The sequence below is a fragment of the Triticum dicoccoides genome, chromosome 2A (assembly GCF_002162155.2).
Source record: "Triticum dicoccoides isolate Atlit2015 ecotype Zavitan chromosome 2A, WEW_v2.0, whole genome shotgun sequence".
NCBI classification, from domain to species: Eukaryota; Viridiplantae; Streptophyta; class Magnoliopsida; order Poales; family Poaceae; genus Triticum; species Triticum dicoccoides.
The window spans coordinates 674,008,237-674,027,308 of record NC_041382.1 but is presented as its reverse complement, the minus strand read 5'-3'; positions in this window follow the sequence as shown (position 1 = coordinate 674,027,308).

Sequence of the window (19,072 nt, the reverse complement as noted above, 5' to 3'; positions counted from 1 at the left end):
TCTCTTGTAGGGAGCCGTACACTCATTGGAATAGTGTCTGGGTCTTCCACAACTGTAGCAGTTTGGCTCTCGACTAGAAGATCTTTTGTCATTGTAGGACCTTGACTTGAAGCTTCTATCTTTGCTTCTACTCTTGTAGAACTTGTTGAAGTTCTTCACCATTAAGCTCAATTCTTCATTGAAGTTTTGTTTCTCACTTGATGATGTAGGGGCTTCACATGAGGCTTTGTAGGCACCACTTGATTTGTTGTGAAGTTCCTCTTTATCCTTAAGTGTCATCTCATGAGCAACAATTCTTCCAATCACCTCCGTTGGCTTGAGATCTTTGTAATTGGGCATCATTTGGATCAATGTGCACACGGTATCATATTTTCCATCCAAGGCTCTTAGAATCTTCTTGATGATGAATCTATCGGTCATCTCTTCACTTCCTAATCCGGCAATCTCATTTGTGACGAGAGCAAGCCTAGAGTACATTTCAGCGACACCTTCACCATCCTTCATTTGAACTTGTCAAGTTGACTTTGAAGCACATCCAACTTGGATTCCTTGACGGAGTCGGTACCTTCGTGCATATCAATCAAAGTGTCCCAAATTTCCTTTGCAGTCTCAAGACGGTTGATTTTGTTGAATTCTTCGGGGCACAATCCGTTGAAGAGAATATCACAAGCTTGAGCATTGTATTGCAACATCTTCAACTCATCCGCAGTAGCTTCATGGTTTGGTTCTTTCCCATCAAAGAAGTCACCTTGCAAACCAACACACATAATAGCCCAAACGGTGGGGTTATGTCCAAGAATATGCATTTTCATTTTATGCTTCCAACTAGCAAAATTAGTACCATCAAAGTAAGGACCTCTACGGTGATAATTTCCCTCGCTAGACACCATACTCTCCTAGGTTGTGAAACCAAGGCTATGACCACCAAAAGCTATGGAGATCAAAGAAAATGGAGACCAAAGCTCTGATACCACTTGTAGGATCGAAAGTATGTCTAGAGGGGGGGTGATTAGACTACTTGACCAAATAAAAACTTAACCTTTTCCCAATTTTAGTTCTTGGCAGATTTTAGCTATTGTAGGACAAGTCAAGCAATCATCACACAATTCAAGTAAGCATGCAAAGCGTATATTGGTAGCGGAAAGTAAAGCATGCAACTTGCAAGAATGTAAAGGGAAGGGTTTGGAGAATTCAAACGCAATTGGAGACACAGATGTTTTTCCCGTGGTTCGGATAGGTGGTGCTATCCTACATCCACGTTGATGGAGACTTCAATCCACGAAGGGTAACGGTTGCGCGAGTCCACGGAGGGCTCCACCCACGAAGGGTAATGATTGCGCGAGTCCACGGAGGGCTCCACCCACGAAGGGTCCACGAAGAAGCAACCACCCATGAAGTGTCCACGAACAAGCAACCTTGTCTATCCCACCATGGCCATTGCCCACGAAGGACTTGCCTCACTAGCGGTAGATCTTCACGAAGTAGGCGATCTCCTTGCCCTTACAAACTCCTTGGTTCAACTCCACAATCTTGTCGGAGGCTCCCAAGTGACACCTAGCCAATCTAGGAGACACCACTCTCCAAGAAGTAACAAATGGTGTGTTGATGATGAACTCCTTGCTCTTGTGCTTCAAATGATAGTCTCCCCAACACTCAACTCTCTCTCATAGGATTTGGATTTTGTGGAAAGAAGATTTGAGTGGAAAGCAACTTGGGGAAGGCTAGAGATCAAGATTCATATGGTAGGAATGGAATATCTTGGTCTCAACACATGAGTAGGTGGTTCTCTCTCAGAACATATGAGTTGGAATTGTGTATGTGTTCTGATGGCTCTCTCCACGAATGAAGAGGAGGTGGAGGGGTATATATAGCCTCCACACAAAATCCAACCGTTACACACAGTTTTCCAATCTCGGTGGGACCGAATCAACAAACTCGGTCGAACCGAAAAGGTAAACCTAGTGACCGTTAGAGATTTTTGGTGGGAGTGACATGCAACTCGGTAGGACCGATATGGTTAGGGTTTGGGCATAACGTAATCTCGGTGAGACCGATTACACAAACTCGGTGAGACCGAGTTTGGTAATAAGCTAACTAGAGAGTTGGTCAGGTAAACTCGGTGGGACCGATTTGCTCTTTCGGTGAGACCGAAAAGTTACAAAAGGGAAACAAAGAGTTTACATTGCAATCTCGATGGGACCGATTCGCTCTTTCGGTGACCGAAAAGTTATGAAAGGGAAACAGAGAGTTTGCAATCCCATCTCGGTGAGACCGAGATCCCTATCGGTAGAACCGAATTGCTAGGGTTTGGCAGTGGCTTATGACAAGTGAAACTCGGTGGCGCTGGATAGAAAGAATCGGTAGGACCGAGTTTGGCTTAGGGTTTAGGTCATATGTGGATATGGGAAAGTAGTTGAGGGTTTTGGAGCATATCACTAAGCACATGAAGCAAGAGGCTCATTAAGCAACACCTCATCCCTCCTTGATAGTATTGGCTTTTCCTAAAGACTCAATGTGATCTTGGATCACTAAAATATAAAATGAAGAGTCTTGAGCTTTTGAACTTGAGCCAATCCTTTGTCCTTAGCATTTAGAGGGTTGCACTTTCACATCCATGCCATGCCAATCATTGAGCTTTCCTGAAATAGTCATCTTGGAATAGCATTAACTCAATGAGCTATATGTTGTTATGAATTACCAAAACCACCTAGGGATAGTTGCACTTTCAGCGAGTGACACCAAGCCATCCACCGTGTCATATGCTAGTCTAGTCGGCTGCATGTCTACACAGCCCTTTTGACTAGGAACCTTTTAGGACAGTCATCATACAATACATAGTCCCACAAACAAGTCACGTACTTGCTGATACACATATGTCCAACCCATGGATTATGGGGTACCCAGGGTCAAACAACCACGAGGGTCCAAGAGAGCGTCGTGGAGAAGAGGAAAAGTAACAGTGAAGAAAGGAGCTCCGGGAGGCAGTCATCGGTTTGCCTCCTTCTAGGACGGGCTGCCCGGAAAGGAGTCTATGGATGTTTTGGCTAGTTCGGATGGTGAGTGATACGTCTCCAACGTATCTATAATTTATGAAGTATTCATGCCATGTTTACAATAGTTTTATTTGATTTTGGTATGATTTGATTAGAACTAACCGGACTGATGTTGTTTTCAGCAGAACTACCGTGGTGTTGTTTTTGTGCAGGAATAAAACTTCTCGGAATGCGATGAAAATCAACGGAGATTTTTTTTGGAAAATATAAAAACTACTGGAACAAAAATCTATCGGAGGGGAGTCCTGTGGGCGCCACGAGGGTGGGGGGTGTGCCCACCCCCTGGGCGCGCCCCTGTGCCTCGTGGACTACCCGTGGGGCCCCCTAACTTGTTCTCGGCGCCAACCACTACCTGTTTAGAAGATGGAGAGATTTACGGGAAATCAATCACAGTGGGAGTTAACTAGGAAGATAATAAATGTGATGCCAACTATTGAGATCCGAAACTAGCGTGCAAAACGCAGTCGTGCGCGTGCACCAGGAAACATTTGCGGACGTGCCGGAAAAATGTGTGCGCGACACGGCATGCTCTATAGTGGCTATTTTTTAAGAATGCTCTATTGTGGCTGTTGTTCTGTATGCTAGTTAACCGGTGGTGGGTCCCCATCTAAGCCTATAAGGAAACGCTGATGTGGCAATGCTGCCGAGGTGGATAGGCTGCATGTGAAGAGAAATAGGTTAGTGGGGATGAACTATTTAGGTATTATAGATACCCAAACCTTCATAAATAAACCTACATCGGAAGTTCCAGCGCCGCAAGCCTCTGTAGCCATGAGAAATCAATCTAGGCCCTCTCTGGCACCCTGTCGTAGGGGGCCATCATCACCGGAGGCTATGGAGGAGGATCCCGGAGGGGACATCATCACCATGAAGGCCAAGGACCAGAGGGAGAACCTCTCCCCATCTAGGGGGGAGGCCATGGAGGAGGAAGCACAAGGGGGAGAACCTCTCCTCCTCTCTCTCGGTGGCACCGGAGTGCCATCGGGAGGGGAATCATTGCCGCGATGATCGTCTTTGAGGGAGTCCTGGATTAGGGGGTATCCGGAAAGCCGGACTATATCCTTTGGCCGGACTGTTGGACTATGAAGATACAAGATTGAAGACTTCGTCCCGTGTCCGGATGGGACTCTCCTTAGCGTGGAAGGCAAGCTTGGCAATACGGATATGTATATCTCCTTCCTTGTAACCGACTCTATGTAACCCTAGCCCCCTCCGGTGTCTATATAAACCGGAAGGGTTTTAGTCCGTAGGACAACATACAATCATACCATAGGCTAGCTTCTAGGGTTTAGCCTCTTCGATCTCGTGGTAGATCAACTCTTGTACTACTCATATTATCAAGAACAATCAAGCAGGACGTAGGGTATTACCTCCATCCAGAGGGCCCGAACCTGGGTAAAACATCATGTCCCCTGCCTCCTGTTACCATCCGCCTTAGACGCACAGTTCGGGACCCCCTACCCGAGATCCGCCGGTTTTGACACCGACATTGGTGCTTTCATTGAGAGTTCCTCTGTGTCGTCATTGTTAGGCTTGATGGCTCCTTCAATCATCGATAGCGATGCACTCCAGGGGGAGACTTTTCTCCCCGGACGGATATTTGTATTCGGCAGCTTCGCACTGCAGGCCAACTCGCTTGGCCATCTGGAGCAGATTGAGAGTTACGCCCCTGGCCACCAGGTCAGGTTTAGAAGCTTAAACTACACGGCCGACATCCGTGGAGACTTGATCTTCGACGGATTCGAGCCCCTGCCGAGTGCGCCGCACGGTCATGATGAGCATGATTTAGCTCTACCATCGGACAGTGTTCAGGAGACCGCACCGGCAACCTCTCTGACCCTCAATTCAAAGCCAATTGCGCCATCCATGGACGAGTGGATAGACCCCGCCACGGAGGCCGCATTCTCAGCGGCAATCGAGCCGAGTATCGACCTTACCCTTCATGAGAGCCGTGACGCCAAACTACCGGATTCTTCCCCGGCTATGGACTCCGAACTGCCTGCGCCCGTGCCTATTGAATCCGACTGGGCGCCGATCATGGAGTTCACCTCCGCGGATATCTTTCAGCACTCGCCCTTCGGCGACATACTGAACTCATTAAGGTCTCTCTCCTTGTCAGGAGAGTCCTGGCCAAACTATGTCCGGCAGGATTGGGATGCGGATGACGAGGAAATTCGCCGCCCACCCACCACCCACTTAGTAGCCACTGTCGACGATTTGACCGACATGCTCGACTTCGACTCCGAAGACATCGACGGTATGGACGACGATGTAGGAGACGAACAGGAACCACTGCCCACAGGGCACTGGACGCCCACTTCATCATATGATGTATACATGGTGGACACACCCAAAGAAAACGACGACGAGGAACGAAAGGACGCAGTGAAGGATTGTTCCCTCGAGAAGCAGTCAAAGAGGCGGCGTAAGCACCGCTCTAAATCCTGCCTCGGCAGAAGCAACGATCATCTAGACCCAGCGATAGAGTAGGGTGAGCCAGCAGACGACAAACACGGCATTGAACCATTGTCCAACCACGGCAACACGGAGAATCAAACCGAACAAACCGACTCCGGCGAAGATAATAGTCCGGATGACATCACACCGGACAGGCACCCGGAGCAATAGAATACCCATCAAAGGCTTGTCGCCACTGCGAGGAGTCTGAAAAAGCAGAAGCAAAAGGCTCAGGGCTGCACAAGACGCACTCAGAATTAGATGGAGCGAAGTACTCAACACTACAGCAAAGTACGGCGGTAGTCGCCACACAAAGAGATACCCGAAGTGAAAGTTGCTACCTGAATTCGATGAGGAGGCCTTAGATCCCCCGCAATCAAAAAACAAAACAGCCATCCGGTTGGATAGACGACCTCGTGGCCAACATAGAGTGGCAAACGACGCCGCACACATGCCAATACGCGATCCACGTGAGGGCTCGCATCAAAAGGACGGCGCAACCAGATCCATCTACAGGCCAAGCAAGCGCGCTCCAGCACGCAATGCAACACAACAAAAATCCGAACACCACATTACACCCAAATACAGGGGTGCTGCACACCCTCTATGTTTCACCGATGAGGTGCTGGACCATGAATTCCAGAGGGATTCAAACCCGTAAACATAGAGGCGTATGACGGAACGACAGACCCTGGGGTCTGGATTGAGGAATACATCCTCCATATCCACATGGCTCGAGGAGACGATCTCCACGCCATCAAGTACTTACCCTCAAGCTCAAAGGGCCAACTCAGCACTGGCTTAAAAGCCTCCCCGAAAACTCCATTGGAAGCTGGGAAGAGCTCGAAGACGCTTTTCGGGCAAATTTTCAAGGGACCTATGCCCGACCACCGGATGCAGACGAATTAAGTCATATAACTCAACAGCCCGAAGAGTCAGCCCGAAAGCTTTGGAACAAGTTTCTCACTAAAAAGAACCAAATAGTCGACTGTCCAGACGCCGAAGGCTTAGCAGCTTTCAAGCACAGCGTTCGAGACGAATGGCTTGCCAGACACCTCGGCCAAGAAAAGCCGAGAACAATGGCAGCATTAACAAGCCTCATGGCCCGCTTTTGCGCGGGCGAGGACAGCTGGTTAGCCTGATGCAGCACCAACGACCCAAGTACATCCGAAGTCAGGGACGGAAACGGGAAGCCACGACGCAACAAAAACAAGCGCCGGAATAAAGAAGACAACCCGAAGAGCACGGCGGTAAACGCCGGATTCAGAAGCTCTCGGACAGGTTAGCAAAAGCTGCCCTCCAAAGGCAACAGAGACAAACTGTCCAGCCTAAACAAGATTCTGGACAAAATATGTTAGATCCACAGCACCCCCGATAAACCTGCAAATCATACCCATAGAGAATGTTGGGTCTTCAAGCAGTCCGGCAAGCTCAATGCCGAACACAAGGGGCAGGATACACCAAGCGAAGACGAGGACGAGCCTCGCAAGCAAAGCACTGGGGAACAGAAAAAATTCCCACCAGAAGTCAAAACAGTAAACTTGTTACATGTGATGAAGGGGAGAAACAAAGCGGCACTCCTAGAGACACATGCCCCAGGGCCTATCACCGCGGAGTTCTGCCACTGGTCGTCCAAACCGATCACCTTTGATCATCGGGATTACTCGGCAAGTATCCGGCATGCAGGATGGGCTGCCTTGATATTAGACCCGATAATTAACGAATACCACTTCGCACGAGTCCTGATGGACGGCGGCAGTAGTTTAAACCTGATGTATCAGGACACAGTCCGCAAAATGGGGATAGACCCAACAAAAATCAGCCATAGCAATACTACCTTTAAAGGAGTAACGCCAGGCCCAGAAGCCCATTGTATGGGCTCCCTGCTACTATAGGTTATATTCGGCTTTTCTGATAACTTCCGCAGCGAAAAGTTAACCTTCCACATCGCTCTGTTCTAAAGTGGCTATCAAGCACTACTCGGACGCGAAGCTTTCGCTCGCTTTAACGCAATATCGCATTACACTTCTCTCATACTTAAGATGCCCGGTCCACGTGGCATCATTACAGTAAATGGAAATATTGAGCGCTCCTTGCGCGCGGAAGACCGTGCGGCTGCCTTGGCAGCCGCACACTAAATGGGCTCACCAACTAAAGTATCTGATAGGTCGTTAAGACCATAGACGCGGTTAGACGAGTCCGGTGCAGCTATATGTAATTGATACAGGTTTGATGGCTATACCCCTATAACAATACAAGGGGCTCAACGCACGTAAACAAATAGCAATTAGGCTCAACTTTACTCATCTTGAACTGTACATGGTTTATTTAGTATAACCTACCTTTTGCACGACAACTTTTCAACTAAGTTCCTCTCTTTTTTCAGATGACCATCGTGCTACACCCGTCCACGATACGGCACAATGGAGACACAGGCGCAGACGTGCAACAGGGACCCGTTCCAAGGATTCTTTTTAGATTAAGACCCTGCGTAAACATTTTTTACTGTTTCTTGTTGATACACATCCCCCGGGTTCTCAGTACAATTGAGAAGGATGCTGACGTATTGGCATGTGGCCACGTCAGAATATTGCACGTACCTGGACACCAGGGGCTTCCAAAAAAGGGCACGGTTTAGCCCGGTTTACATCATAAAGACCGAATACCTTAGGGAGTGTTCGGCGTCGCGAGTTTGGCCTTATACGCATCAACTCCGAATCATGTCTTTGGTCAAATGTTGGGTTTGCCCGGCTCCTGTGTTTTGCTACCTTACGTTCCGCTCTATCGGCTAGGGCGGCACCAGGAGAACTACTGCGATTGTGCCCTGGTTCATCCGGACGAGCCCCTCAGTAGAGAAAGCCGAAAACTAACTGTCATGATATAGCGTGAGACTGGTCAACCACTCGATGACCTAGCGGAATCTTCGGGATTCCTCCGCCTTAACGAAGGGCCGTTTCCCGGCCAGGCATGTACGCGCCCCGAATTCGGATGAGCGCGGAGCCACCAGGGGCTATATAGTAGCCCCACTGTCAAACTCATCTGGCTAAGTGAAAGTGTTAAAGCATTATAGTCCGATTGCCTAGTTCGCTGCTCTATCACCTCCTTAATGGACCAAGACGTTGGATCTAGTGTGAACATGCGTCTTCTACGAGCACCCCCGCATTATATGCGTGGGGGCTGAAGCCGATGACTGCCATCTTTCAGGTTGTATACATATATACATAAACGACCGCACAGGAGGCATCAGAGTACTTTCAGGCAAAAGTATAAATACAGCCTTGATAAACTCAATAAAACATTGTTTTTACAATGGGAATACATGTCACTCAAACATAATATTCTTCGAGCACTGAGCCTCTATCGAAAGAGCGCCTTCAAGAACTTCTTCAAAGTAGTGCTCGACAGCCACTCGGCCTATGGCCGAGCTCTGTGCCGCAACAGTGGTGGCATCCATCTCCGCCTAGTAAGTTTTGACACGGGCAAGGGCCATCCGCGAGCCTTCTATGCATGCCGACCTCTTTACAACATCGATGTGTGGCACAACACCAAGGAATTGTTGCACTAAGCTAAAGTAGCTATTCGGCCTTGGCCCTCTCGGCCATAGATGATCCACAACGGACCTCATGGCAAGTCCGGATAATCTATGGAGCTCGGCCCACTCGGCCATTTGCTCATTCAACAGTAGCGGACGGGCTGGAGCATGAAATTGTGACCAAAACAGTTTTCCCACTTCGTGATCTTTCCGATCCTTGAAGTACTCGGCCGCATCAGCAGCACTTGCAGCCAAATCCATGTAGGCGTCCGTAGAACTCCATAGCCGGTCCAGAGGCGCATACTCCAGATCCCCGAACTTAGTCTGCAACAAGAAGGGCTTCCCAGATACAATATCCGCACCTTGATGTAGCTCCTCCTTCATCGCTCTAATTTTGGAGCAGGCTTCCTTGGCAGCCACCCGGGCCTTCTCCAGGTCTGTCGCCTTCGCCCGTTTTTCTTCTTCAAGAAGCTGGTAACGGTCAGCAGCATCTTTTAACTCTACAGCCATCTTGGCTATTTTTTCTTTGCTCTCGCAATGTGCGACCTGTTCGACCCTTAACTCTTCGGCCGCCTTTAAAGCGGCCGCATTGCTACTCCTGGCTTGCTCCTTGGCTCGGGCAAGCTCCGCCCGAAGGGTCTCCACGGTGACAGCTCCATCTGCAGTCACAACATATTAAAGATACTGGCATCATGCTACTCTTATTATGTGACAATCACCAGAAAAATCACTTACCCTATGCCTCATCAAGCCGCTTGTTAACAAGCACGATGTCGACATCTGCCGCATCCAGTTGCCGCCTTAGTTCGGCAAACCCATCAGTCCGGCTAGCCACCGGAGCTTCAACCACCTGCACATAAAGGCGGTCTGGTTATTACCTGGGACTATGATCCTATGTGTGCCGCCATTTTCAACGACAACCAGAGTCTCAGGGGCTACTATCTACATAGGTCACATTTAAAAATGTGCGGTACTGTAAAAAATGTACATCATTTCACCTACCTCAAAACCCGTCAGTAGACTCATAAAGGCTTCATGCAACCCGCTTTCGGCGGACGAAATCCTTTCAATCACCGTACCCATCAACATGCGGTGCTCTTCTGAGATAGCCGCTTGCTCTAGCAGATCCCTCAATACATCCGACCGCACACCATATGGTGTCGGACTCTTTCGATTTCTCTCTTCAAGAGCCGGATACTGAGGACTTCGGGTGGCCATAGGATTGCCTTCAGGCCTTGCCGGATCAGGAGAAACCCTCCGCGACGACACCTCGGGGTCGCCCGCCTCATGAGGCAGTATGGCAGGGTGATGCGTTTCTCTCTCCATCATCTCTGGAAGAAGATCCCCTGAAGACGAGCTCTGCTGAGAAGGGCTAAGATCCGAACTGCAAGATAAATGCTTCAGCTATTTTCCTCGGAGGTAAAACGAGGTATTTTTATTATTAAGTGCCCTTTTACTTACATCTCGGTGGAGGGCTGATCCCCTTGAGGGCATAGTGCGGCCGGGGTAGCCCTCGGGGCAGGACCCTCCGGCGAAGATTTCTTCCCCCGTTTGGAGACCATTGTCTCCGGGTCCTCGGAGGCGGTTGAAAGCACAAGTGCTCCCTAGGTGATTTTGGTAATTAATGACAACATATCTCTTGTTGGACTAACACTTTTACCTAGTATGTTTCAGATGAGTTCAACAATGAAGTGGCATGGACTAGAGGATGTGGAACCCCTTCAAAATGCTAAGGACAAAGGATTGTCCCAAGCTCCAAGCTCAAGACTCTACATTTTATATTTTAGTGATCCAAGATCACATTGAGTCTATAGGAAAGCCAATACTATTAAGAAGGGATGAGGTGTTGCTTAATGGCTTGCTTGCTCGAAGTGCTTAGTAATATGCTCCAAAGCCCTCAACCACTTTCTCACTTCCAAATATGTCCTAAACCAAAAGTCAAACTTGGCCCCACTGATTCCTTCTATCCGGAGCCACCGAGTTCAGTTAAAATAGCCACTGCCAGAAACCCTAATCAGTTTGGTCTCACCGATGGGATCTCGGTCTCACCGAGATGGGCTTGCAAACTCTCTATTACCTGTTGCAATATTTTCGGTCCCACCGAGATATGCAATCGGCCCCACCGAGTTTGCTTGGCCAACACTCTGTTTCGCTTATTACCCAAATCGGTCCCACCGAGTTTGAGTAATCGGTCAAACCAAGTTTTGGTTTTACCCTAACCCTAGCACATCGGTTCCACCGAGTTGATCTAGTCGGTCCCACCCGAAAACCCTAACGGTCACTAGGTTTGCTAAATCGGTCCGACCGCGTTTTTCACTTCGGTCTCACCGAGATTGGTAAATTGTGTGTAACGGTTAGATTTTGTGTGGAGGCTATATATACCCCTCCACCCACTCTTCATTCAAGAGAGAGCCATCAGAACATACCTACATTTCCAATACACATTTTCTGAGAGAGAACCACCTACACATGTGTTGAGGCCAAGATATTCCATTCCTACCATATGAATCTTGATCTCTAGCCTTCCCCAAGTTGCTTTCCACTCAAATCTTCTTTCCACCAAATCCATATCCTATGAGAGAGAGTTGAGTGTTGGGGAGACTATCATTTGAATCCCAAGAGCAAGGAGTTCATCATCAACACACCATTTGTTACTTCTTGGAGAGTGGTGTCTCCTAGATTGGCTACGTGTCACTTGGGAGCCTCCGACAAAGATTGTGGAGTTGAACCAAGGAGTTTGTAAGGGCAAGGAGATCGCCTACTTCGTGAAGATCTACCGCTAGTGAGGCAGGTCCTTCGTGGGCGATGGCCATGATGGGATAGACAAGGTTGCTTCTTCGTGGACCCTTCGTGGGTGGAGCCCTCCATGGACTCACGCAACTGTTACCCTTCGTGGGTTGAAGTCTCCATCAACGTGGATGTACGATAGCACCACCTATCGGAACCACGACAAAAACATCTGTGTCTCGAATTGCGCTTGAATTCTCCAAACCCTTCCCTTTAAATTCTTGCAAGTTGCATGCTTTACTTTCCGCTGCTGATATATTCTTTGCATGCTTGCTTGATATGTATTGTGTTTGTTAAACTAGTGCCTAAACTCCACTTCAACTTAAAGAAATTAAAAACTGCAACTTTTGGCACTTAGTGTCTAATCACCCCCCTCTAGACACCTCTTCTCGATCCTTTCAATTGGTATCAGAGCATTGGTCTCCATTGGCTTTGTTTAAACACCATTGGAGGAAGATGGGTGAGTCTACTTTGGGGTCTTAGGCGTAGAGTGCCTATTCTTGATGGAGAATATTTTCATGAGTGGAAAAATTAAATGCTTGAGATTTTCAATGAATATCACTTGAACAAGTATATTGATAGCCCTTGTGCACCTCATGTTGATCCCATGCATCCTACCCTTGATGAATCAATTGACATGATTCGCAATCTTAGAACTGTTAATCTTATCATTAGAGGCTTGCCTAGAAACTTGATTGGATGTTTGCCGACTCTTAAGTGTGCCTACACCATATGGAAATTTCTTGAGGAACTCTTTCCTAATTATTCCTTGAAATATCTAGATGAAATCCTCCATAAGTCTATTGCCTTGATTAAGATGAGTTCCAATGATCCCAAATTTGGCGACTGCTTAATTGAGCTTACTAATCTTACGAGTGCCAAAGGAGATGTTGGAATCATTAGCAATATCATTTCTAGAGCTATTAGAATTCATAAAGATAACTATAGAAATGATCATTTATCTAATGAATTGCCCTCTCTAGGAATTGATCAATCACAAGATGATGTTGAACATGAATACTCGGATGCGGATGATGATGATATTGACTATGATCTCGATGATGCGATGAGACACTTTGGTCTTATGGCAAATCTTCGCGGCTAAATGGCTGGAGGAAAGGAATGGGTCCTTGATAGTGGATGTACTGATCATATGACCAGAGATAAAGACATGTTCCGTGAGCTTGCTGAAAATGACGGCCCTCGAAAGTATGTCACTTTTGGTGATAATTCAAAGGGTAAGGTGGTTGGCCTTGGTAAGGTGGCCATCTCACATGATAGCTCCATACAAAATGTCATGCTCATTGAATCTCTTGGCTACAACTTACTTTCAGTATCTAGACTTGCTGATTTCGGTTTCAATGTCCTATTTACTAAAGTAGACTGCCAAGTGTTTCATAGAGATAATCATAAAATGGTCTTTACCGGTATACGTAGAGGAGATCTTTACATTGTTGATTTCACTAAAAAGGCTCAACCTAAAACTTGCTTAATTGCTAAATCTTCTAAAGGCTGGTTGTGGCATAGAAGGCTAGGCCATGTGGGCATGCGAAACCTTGACAAACTCATTAAAGTAAATCATATCCTTAGCGTTAACGATGTCATATTTGACAAGGATAGACTTTGTAGTGCTTGTCAAGCAGGGAAACAAGTTGGAGGACGTCATCGCGCTAAGAACATCATGACCACAAGAAGACCACTCAAGCTACTTCACATGGATCTCTTTGGTCCAAATGCCTACAAGAGTCTCAGTGGTAACTCATTTGGTCTGGTCATAGTTGATGATTTTTCAAGATTTACGTGGGTGTTCTTTCTGGATGACAAATTGCAGGTCCAAAAGATCTTCAAAAACTTTGCTACGAAGGCCCAAAATCAATTTGACGTGACGATCAAGAAGGTTCGGAGCGACAACAGAACGGAGTTCAAGAACGCAAATGTGGACACCTTTCTTGATGAAGAAGGGATCACACATGAGTTCTCGGCTACGTACACACCTCAACAAAATGGAGTTGTTGAGAGGAAGAACCGGACTCTTATCGAGATGGCAAGAATGATGCTTGATGAGTACAAGACGCCAAAACACTTTTGGGCGGAAGCGGTAGAGACAGCTTGTCATGCAACAAATCACTTGTATCTTCACAGGCAACTCGGCAAGACGACATACGAGCTCCTCACCGGTAACAAACCCCAAGTTGGATACTTTCGAGTATTTGGCTCAAAGTGCTACATTCTTGGTAAGCATCGTCATTCTAAATTTGCTCCTAAGTCTCATGAAGGTTTTCTACTTGGTTATGGATCAAACTCTCACACATACCGTGTCTACAACAATTTCACCCGAAAGGTTGAAGAAATGGTAGATGTGAAGTTTGATGAATCTAACAGCTCGCAAGTAGAGCAATTGCCAATTGATGTAGGAGACAAAGATCCCTCGGAAGCAATCCAAGACTTGTCTATTGGCAAGATTCGTCCAATGGAGGTGAAGGAGAGTACCTCGTCCGTCCAAGTGGAAGCTTCTACCTCACGACAAGGTGAACCAAGAGTTGATACGGAAGCATCCACGAGTGGGACACACCAAGAAGAAGAAAATGAGGAAGTGCACCAAGACGAACGTCAACAACCTCCTTCTCCACCATGACAAGAGAACGACAACGCCAACAATGAAGAAGGCCAAGAAGAAGAACAAGATGAAGAAGATGTTCAAAAAATACCCAAGCAAAAGCTTTCACGAGTTCGAGCAAGAATTGGTAAAGATCATCCCGTGGAGCAAATCTACAATGATATCCAAACCGGGAGAATCACTCGCTCAAAAACTCGTTTAGCTATCTTTTGTGAACACTATTCATTCATCTCTCGTCTTGAACCTATGAAGGTTGAAGAAGCATTGGAAGATCCGGATTGGATAAATGCTATGCATGAAGAGCTACACAACTTTGAGAGAAATCAAGTGTGGACATTGGTTGAAAAGCCCGACAGCAACCACAACATCATCGGTACCAAATGGGTGTTTTGCAACAAGCAAGATGAAGATGGACAAGTGGTTCGCAACAAAGCGCGTCTCGTCGCCCAAGGCTACACACAAGTCGAAGGTATGGACTATGGTGAGACATATGCTCCCGTTGCTAGACTTGAGTCCATTCACATCTTAATTGCCTATGCTAATCACCATAATATCACCTTGTACCAAATGGACATTAAAAGTGCTTTTCTAAATGGTGAAATTGAAGAGGAAGTTTATGTTAAGCAACCTCCCGACTTTGTCAACTCTAAGAAACCTAATCATGTTTACAAACTTCACAAAGCCCTTTATGGTCTTAAACAAGCTCCTAGAGCATGGTATAAATGCTTGACCAAGTTCCTTATTGAAAAAGGCTTTGAAATTGGAAAAATAGATTCTACTCTTTTTACTAAAAGGGCTAATGGAGAACTATTTGTATGCCAAATTTGTGTTGATGATATTATATTTGGATCAACTAACCCTCATTTTAGTGAAAAGTTTCAGAAGCTAATGTCGGAGAAGTTTGAAATGTCTATGATGAGTGAACTCAATTCTTTCTTGGTTTGCAAATCAAGCAAACTAAGGAAGGCACCTTTGTCTCTCAAACGAAGTACACCAAGGACTTATTCAAGAAGTTTAATATGCAAGAATGCAAAGGTATGACTACACCCATGCCTACTAGTGGACATCTTGATTTGACCAAAGATGGTGAACCGGTTGATCAAAAAGTTTATTGCTCTATGATTGGTTCATTATTATATCTATGTGCTTCACGTCTTGATATCATGTTAAGTGTGTGCATGTGTGCACGATATCAAGCTGCTCCTAAGGAATGTCATCTTAAGGCCGTGAAAAGGATAGTGATATACTTAATACATACACCAAATTTTGGCATTTGGTATCCAAAGAGAGCTTCCTTTGATCTTGTTGGCTACTCCGACTCGGACTATGCCGGTGACAAGGTTGATAGGAAGTCCACTTCGGGTACTTGTCAATTCCTTGGTAGATCTCTTGTGTCTTGGTCTTCCAAGAAACAAAACTTGGTATCCTTATCCACCGCTGAAGCGGAATACATTGCTGCGGGTTCATGTTGTGCTCAATTACTCTGGATGACCCAGACTCTTAAAGATTATGGGATATATGTGAAACATGTTCCATTGCTTTGTGACAATGGAAGTGCTATCAAGATTGCTCACAATCCCGTGCAACACTCTCGAACTAAGCATATCGAAGTTCGTCATCATTTTATTCGAGATCACGTTGCTAAGGGTGCCATAAACCTTAAGCATGTTCGCACCGATAAGCAATTAGCGGATATATTCACCAAACCACTTGATGAGAAAGTGTTTTGCAGGTTAAGAGGTGAATTGAACATCATTGACGCTTCAAACTTGGAGTAGGAACTCCATTGGATACATGCAAGATTTGAGCTTACGACTAATCTCTTGATATTTATCCTATGATGATTATCTTATGTCTTGAAAATTTGCATCTTGCATGTTATCTAACCCTTGTAGGTACTTGGATGAATCTAATTCTATGAGATTGCAATTCACTCACATCTTGAGCAATCTCTACATCATCAAGTCTCTACACAATGGTGATTGATGACAAGGAAGCATGAAGCCTTTCAAACATATCCTTTGACAAATTCTATGTTGAGTTTCATGATTGTCATGTTGGATACACAAGTGCTCTTCCTTGAGAAAACTAACCCATGTAGGTAGATGAACTCAAAATCCAAAGGGTGCTCCCAACTCTTGATGGGCTACATCAACCTTGAGCAACCCACACAAGTTCAACTACATGATCAAGATCAACACCGCCACCCAAGGTATGTTATTCCATCTTAGAGTAGCTTTACTCCAAGTCATGAGTCAAAGCAACTCGACAAGATGTGAATACATCAAGATACTTAAACGAAAAATGGTAACCTCATTTTGAGCTTAAACGATGAGTACGACCTATGATCAAGTGATCTCACTTGACTCCTAAGTCAATGTAATCTAACATAGGTGACTTTGTCACCACCCAACTCTAGATGAAGTTCTCTTGTGTTCTTTTCTGTGTTCTTGCACTTGTCTCATGCATATTTGTTTCCCCTTTCAAACTTCATCGAGACCTTTTTGTTTCTTTTCTTTGTTCTTTGTTCTGCATTTTCTGCATCCAATTCATTGCAAATCTTTGTGAGATCTTATTTGTCTAGTGAGCTGAGGTGACAAGTGTTTTTCTGTGATGAACTTGGTTCCACCGGTTTCATGTTTCCGGTCTAACCGAAGATTTTCGGAGCAACCGAAGCATACAACTCGGTGACACCGATTGCACTACAGGAAAAACATTTTGCCATTTATTCCTACTTTATTCTTTATCCAGCTCCACTCAATGAATCTTGTCCTCTGCAAGCATCACATTTACCTTAATGCTTTATACTGTGATTCAAGGACCGAACCCATTCACAACAAATTCCAGAAGACCCTTCTTGGAAATTGATGTCAAAGGGGGAGAGAGAGATCACATCAAAGCTTAATCATATCTCTAGGGGGAGAGATCTCTAGGGGAGGGAATACTCCAGGAAAGAGTAATCTTCAAGGATCCCAGATGCTTGATATTCAAGAGGAGAGATGCCACATGTCTTCTTGGGGGAAAGACATGTTCATATGTGCTTATTTGCATTAGCTCTGTTCATTTGTTTCTTTGAGCTTTGTTTTTTTGTTCCCTATCTTCTCCCAGTATCCCATGCTAGATTCAGGGGGAGCAAGACATCCAAGGGAAAGAAAATTCTTAAATTCATTGCATATCCTTCTCTTTGGGGACATGTCAATACCCATCGTGGTACTCTGTACTCACTCTACATGTCATCCCAGTCTTGGTACTCTTGTGGTTTCTTTTGTTTTCTCTAGCTAGTAGGTGCATCTGTGTTATCTAACCTTGTTTACGCAGGTTCATCCCATCCTAGCCAACTCAAGACCACAAGGTAAGTATATGCATCATGGTCATGTGTATGAGAAATTCTTGCTGATGTACATACTGTTTGCAAGAAGGACTCATGGGCATGAAGGTACATTTCTCATATTTTCAACACTTGCTCTGATGCATATAGCCAAGATACATGTAACACATTGCTACTCTGTCATGGTTATGCTCTCACATGCTTCTATATACCATATTCACATGATTGCATACATGTAGGGGGAGCCTATGCTTGTTACATGTCTTTCCAAAGCTTTACTTGCTATTCTCTATATCTTTATCTAAATATTTGATGTATATTGCCATCAATTACCAAAAAGGGGGAGATTGAAAGCACAAGTGCTCCCTAGGTGATTTTGGTAATTAATGACAACATATCTCTTGTTGGACTAACACTTTTACCTAGTATGTTTCAGATGAGTTCAACAATGAAGTGGCATGGACTAGAGGATGTGGAACCCCTTTAAAATGCTAAGGACAAAGGATTGGCCCAAGCTCCAAGCTCAAGACTCTACATTTTATATTTTAGTGATCCAAGATCACATTGAGTCTATAGGAAAGCCAATACTATTAAGAAGGGATGAGGTGTTGCTTAATGGCTTGCTTGCTCAAAGTGCTTAGTAATATTCTCCAAAGCCCTCAACCACTTTCTCACTTCCAAATATGTCCTAAACCAAAAGTCAAACTCGGCCCCACCGATTCTTTCTATCTGGAGCCACCGAGTTCAGTTGAAATAGCCACTGCCAGAAACCCTAATCAGTTTGGTCTCACCGATGGGATCTCGGTCTCACCGAGATGGGCTTGCAAACTCTCTGTTACCTATTGCAATATTTTCGATCCCACCGAGATATGCAATCAGCCCCACCGAGTTTGCTTGGCCAACTCTCTGTTTCGCTTATTACCCAAATCGGTCCCATCGAGTTTGAGTAATCGGTCAAACCGAGTTTTGGTTTTACCCTAACCCTAGCACATCGGTTCCACCGAGTTGATCTAGTCGGTCCCACCGAAAACCCTAACGGTCACTAGGTTTGCTAAATTGGTCCGACCGAGTTTTTCACTTTGGTCTCACCGAGATTGGTAAATTGTGTGTAACGGTTAGATTTTGTGTGGAGGCTATATATACCCCTCCACCCACTCTTCATTCGAGAGAGAGCCATCAGAACATACCTACATTTCTAATACACATTTTCTGAGAGAGAACCACCTACTCATGTGTTGAGGCCAAGATATTCCATTCCTACCATATGAATCTTGATCTCTAGCCTTCCCCAAGTTGCT